The 5,535-nt window shown below is 56.4% G+C and overlaps 1 pseudogene; it reads right to left on the bottom strand.

Moving 5' to 3' along the window:
* Nucleotides 1-519: 519 nt before the first annotated feature.
* On the bottom strand, nucleotides 520-4,225 carry LOC125088908 (beta-1,4-galactosyltransferase 2-like; annotated as a pseudogene).
* Nucleotides 4,226-5,535: the final 1,310 nt, after the last annotated feature.

Here is a 5,535-nt window from a genome sequence, read left to right on the forward strand (position 1 = left end):
TGCTTCTGTGTTGATGTGCGGTCTGTGACGGCCCCTGTGCTCCAGTGGCCTGTGTGCAAGCCAGAAATACACGCCATCTGGCCCTTTCCAGAAGATTACCTGATACCCACCTGCGTTGATAATCTGTACCCGGGTGGGAACTCTGTCCTCTGGAAGTACCAAATCACACCACACACACGCGGGCACCTCGGTTCTCCCTGCCGCTGTGCGTCTGTTAGTGGCTGTGTGGTGTGTGCGGTGAGCACGCTGGACCGTCCTCACAGGTTTTACTATTCGTTCTTGGCGCTTTCGTTGCTACAGGACAGCGGCCGGGCTGCCTGCTCTTCCAGGGCATGGGCCCAGGAGCCAGGTACCCAAGTTTGATCAAATGTCGGTCACACAAGTGTTTAGCTCCTCTGCCCTGGGTTTTTAAAGGATGATGCTAACAGTGCTGGGTGGGTGGGTGGGTGGTCAGCACTTAGAGCCACATGGAGAGAACCTGAGAGTTTGGGGCTCTGAATCAACGCCTGGAAATGAAAGGGTGGGGATGAAGGCTGGAGGAGAGGAGAAGTGAGTAAAATAAACTGTCCTTTAATAGGAAATCAGTTGGGAGGGCTGCCCTGCAGCCCAGGTCTTGGGGATCCTGGTCCAGCCTCCAGCTCCCCTGCAGCCTGCCACGGGGGCTCCTAGGACCGGGGAGTGGGGAACTCGATGTCCATGGTGAGGTTGGTGTAGAGGGGCTGCAGCTCCTTGGAGAGCAGCCTGTAGCCCAATGAGTCGATGCCATCCTGCAGCCCTTTGTGGCGGATTGAGGCCAGGAGGTCGGGGCTTAGGGGAGGGGGAGCAGCCACATGAGCCCAGGACCTAGGAATCACCTGAGGTGGGACATCCTGCTTCAAACCCCAGCTTACCTCTGGGGGCTCCGCTGGTGGCTGGGGTCCTGCCCCTCCAGCATGTGGTAGCAACCGAAGAGCAGATGGGGTCAGGAGAGAAGCATCCCGTTCAGTTGCAGCCTTACAGGGGGAGAGGACAGGGAACCCATGCCACACCCAGCCCTTCAGGAGATGGTGGCCCGTGTACCCCACACCATGGGGGTCCTGCAGCCCCGTGCTAGGTTCCTCAAGCAGGGCCCCCACCTGGCAGCGATGTCATGGTCCTCACGATCCCAGCCCCGGTACGAATTGGGGAAGCTGTTGATCCTCAGGTAGTGAATGGGTCGCAGGGCAAACACACCCCAAGGTAGCCGTGGTAGGGTAGCCTGGAGAGACAGAGTTGGAAACAAGTTTCAGGCCACAGGGGCCCTGGCTAGGATCTCCAGGCATTATTTCTGGGTTTGCCCTTCCCCACTCACCCCTGTGATAACTAACCACTCCCCTGACCCCTCAGGTGTCCCTCCCCTAATCTTAGAGTAGCCCTTCCTCTGCCCCTTGAGATGGGCCCTCATTTGACCTGGGATATTCCCTCCCCTAAATCTGACAGGCCCACCTTGTGACCCCTTGATGGCCCTTTCTCCCCAGACTTCTGGGATAACCCTCTCCTGCCCCCCAGACAACCTGTCCTTTCATATATGTTCTTCTCTGACCTCCATCAAGACCTTATCACTGACCCCTCCCCCCACCCCCCAGTTAACACCTGCATCCCAAAGGAAGGTTCTCCCCTGTCTACAAGGCTTTTCCTTGGGCCCCATCATCCCTCTCTGCCTCGGTGCCAGGGAAGCACAAGGCCTGGCCAACCATCCCCCACAGGAAGCTCCCTCCCTCCACCTACTTGTAGTCGAACTTGTCGATGGCCACAGACACATGGGCAGGGAAGATGTCGCAGATGTAGAGGTTGCGGTCATCCTCTGGGAGGAGGTTCACATCATGGAAGAAGACACAGTCCCATTCCTCCTCCTGCATGGCCTCCCAGAACCCCACGTTGCGCAGCTTGCCCCGGTTGAAGGCGGTGTTGTGCACCTGGGATGGACAGAGACGCTCCATGCTTTCTTGCCAGCAGGCAGAGCATGCTCCCAGTTGCCAGGCCTGTCCTCCCCCACTTTCCAAGTGCCATTCTCCTGCCTGGACCCTATTCCCACTGGAGCTGGAGAACCCAGACCCGTCCACAAGGGCACAGTTCAAAGGTTACCTTCCCTGGAAAACTTCCTGAATTCCCGCCCCCATCCTACGCAGAGTCAGTTTCGACAGCCCCTTGCTCCGTCCATGGCCATTTCCAAGGTTCTCAGGGAACCTCCCCTTTAAGAGACCGTCTGAAGGAGGCAGGAATTAGGGTGAGCAGGGAGCACCTACGGCTTTCTGCTCTTACCAAAGACTGGGTCTGATGCCCAGAAACCATGACAGGGTTTGCCTCTCCCTCTCTTGCTCCATGGTCATGTTCTCCTTCATCATCTTCTTGACTCATAAATCCAGCCCCCATACACCCTCTGGCCCAAATGCTGTCAGCTCAGAGGCTGACGACTTCAACCTTGACTCTCCACGGCCATGCTCAGACCCCTCTGTCTTCTTGTCTCCAGCCCTCCCCGTGCTGGCTGTACCTGGTTCACCACATAGATGGCGTAGTGCAATTGCTGGCGCTGGAGGAAGGGGTGCAGGTGGAAGAGCAGGTGCTGCAGATGCTGGTCTTGCTCATAGTAGGGCACCACGACCGCCGGGTGGTGTCGTGTCCAGCAGTCAGGAGGCCGGTACTGGCCTCCCAGCTCCACCAGCGGGTTCTTCTCCACCACCTGCTCCATCGTCAGGTTCTCTGGGATCATCACCCTCAAGGGGCCATCTGAAAGGGGCAGATGTCAGGGACCTGCCCCAGAAACGCCACAACCTAGCTGTGTTCAATCATGTCCACCCCCACCACCTCCGCCGTCGCCAAACCCTGTCTGCCAGCACTTCAGAATGGGACCTTGGAAATAGGGTCCATGCAGATGCAGATGGTTAGAATGTGGAAATTCTGGATAAGGGTGGGCCCTCAATGTAACGACTGGTGTCCTTATAAGATCATCTGAAGACCCAGCGAGAAGGCAGCTGTGGAGGCAGAAATTAAAGTGACCTGCTTACAAGCCAAGGAAAGCCAAGGATCGCCACCAACCACCGGAAGCTAGGAGAGAGGCGTAGGATGGCTTCTCTCTCGGAGCATCTGGGAGGAACCAACCCTGCCCCAACACCTTGATTTTGGACTTCTGGCTTCTAGAACTGTGGGAAGATAACTTTCTGTTGTTTTAAGGATGTCTCCCCTGGGCTGGTTCTCAGGACACCGGCTCTCCCTACACCTCGGACTGCTCCTTCCAGTTCCCTCACTGAGGGCTCCACCATCCACCTGCCCAGCTCCAGCGGCGGCTCTGGCCCAACATGCCCTTCTTACAGTGTGACTTTGATGCTCCCCCCAGGGAGAGTGAGTCTGTCTCCACCCCTTAAAATTGGTTGGGGGGGGGGGCGCTTTATGACAGTTTCAATGAGTAGAGTATGTCAGAAATGACACTACACGGCTTTTGAGACTAAGATCATGACTTCTGCCTGATTCATGTGCACACTTGCTCCTGAAGTTTGCAGTTGCCGCGTAAGCGCTCGGGCTGCCATGCTGTGAGGAAGCCCACACGAGCCCGGGGAGGGGCTACGCGGCGACTCTGAGATTTCGTGGGGAGAATGGGTTGCTTCTACTCCAGCTGCTGTCTTACCTCCAGCTATATCGCACTGCAACTGCGTGAAACACCTGGACCACGACTGCCCAGCAGGACCCTTCCCCAGACTCCCAACCCAGATACACATTGAGAGTTGGTGGCTTTTAGAGACACTCATATCTGGGGTCGTTCGTTATGATGCAGCCACAGATGACCAGCACATCTCTCCATCACCCCCGGCCACCAGGCCTGTGCCGTCTGCTTCCAGGATCTGTCCCTCTCCCCTGGGAGTCCTGCTAGCTCCCCAAAGCCCAAGGCAGGGTTGAGGGTGGAGGATGCCCTGACAAGCTTACTCATGTAGGGGGAGATGAGGGGGCAGCTGGGCAGGTCCTCCTTCCTACGGTCCATAGGGTGGATCTGGCTGAGGTTGGCGTATACATCCTGGGAAGAGGTCCCTGCAGAGGAGACCGAGACCAAAAAGGGCAACTCTTCTCCCACCGCTGGCCTGTCCCGTCTCAGGACACGCAAGAAGGAGGCAAGGCTGTGGCGGTGGTGGTTCTGGTAGAGGAACGCCCCCATAAGCGGCAGCTGTACCCCCAGAAATAATAACAGGAGCCCCCTCTGCTGTTCCGTTCTGGGAAAGGAAACAGAAGGTCATTCTTCCCATTTTGCAAAGCCCACCTTTACCCCATATACCTCAGTTGCAGGGGCCTGCACCCACCCTCCCTGACTGCGCGCTGGAAGGGGGGCCAGGGTGAGAGAACAGTGCGGCTGCTCAAGATGCATCACCCGCATGAAGACCCCGCCTTGTGCACATCTCCTCCAGCCGGTCGCCTCCAAACCCCAGGGTCACAGTGGACCCTAGCTGGTTGCTCCCCTGGGTGACTCTCTCTAAGGCTCAATGTCATTGTCTATAATGGGCACTACATGGAATCGAGCTCACTGGGTTGCTGCACTAGAACACGCAGTGTGCAATGCAACCGGCTCCAGATTATTCCAGACTGTGCCAGGTCTGATCATATCTCCAGCATCCTGTATGAAAGGGACCTACGTGACTCCTGTTCATTCTGGGTGCTCTTCTTCCTTGTAACGGGCACCAAGTAGCCCCTTAGAGGCTTACACGGCCTCTATATCTACCTCCACCACAGTCTGTCATCCTGGATTGTGACTGTCCTATCAACTGCCCCCATCAGACTAGGAGCTTGCAGAGAACAGGGTTCAGGACTGACTCATCTCAGCCCCTGGCACAGGAGGGCCCAGGAAATGAATGATGAAGAGTGAGTGCTAGAAGGATTTGCAACCTGGTATACTCCTGCTCGTCCTCAGCCACCGCAAGTTCTCCTCTCCTCTTCTCCACATCCTCCCCTATCTGCCTCAGCCCTCCTGGCCCCCCATATCTCAGCTGTCACTGCTCTGGCCCCCAGACAGGGAATGATCTGTGTCCAGATCTCCTTCCCTCACCACACGGGGAGTGGGGCAGGCCTCAGCCCAGCTCAGCCCTGGGTCCCTAGCATTACCCAGCACAAAGGCTGAGTGTTTGTTCAACTCTAGTCACTAAGCATCACTTCTGTGCCAGGATTACTGTGCAAACCAACAAAGCTGCCACAAGCAAAATCAGCAAAACCCTCTACTCCCGGAAACCCACATTCTGGTGGGGAAGACTGGCAAGAAAAAGGTTTCAGTGAGCAATAAGAACCTATACATCAAAAGGGGTGAAGAAGGAAATGGATGGAGGCTATCTCTGCTAGGTGGCTGGGCAAAGGGAACAGCAGGTGCAAAGTCCCTGAGGTGGGCAGGGGGAGTCAAAGGGCACTGAAGAGTCACACACAGGCTGGTGTCCTTGTCACTAAGTCGGCGAGCGTATTTTTAGATGAACCAAAAAATTATCTCATTACAGAAGCAGGCTCAGGGCTGCATCTCAAATGTGGAACAAAACAGAATGTGATCGGGGA

The sequence above is a fragment of the Lutra lutra genome, chromosome 17 (assembly GCF_902655055.1).
Source record: "Lutra lutra chromosome 17, mLutLut1.2, whole genome shotgun sequence".
In the NCBI taxonomy this organism is placed as follows: Eukaryota; Metazoa; Chordata; class Mammalia; order Carnivora; family Mustelidae; genus Lutra; species Lutra lutra.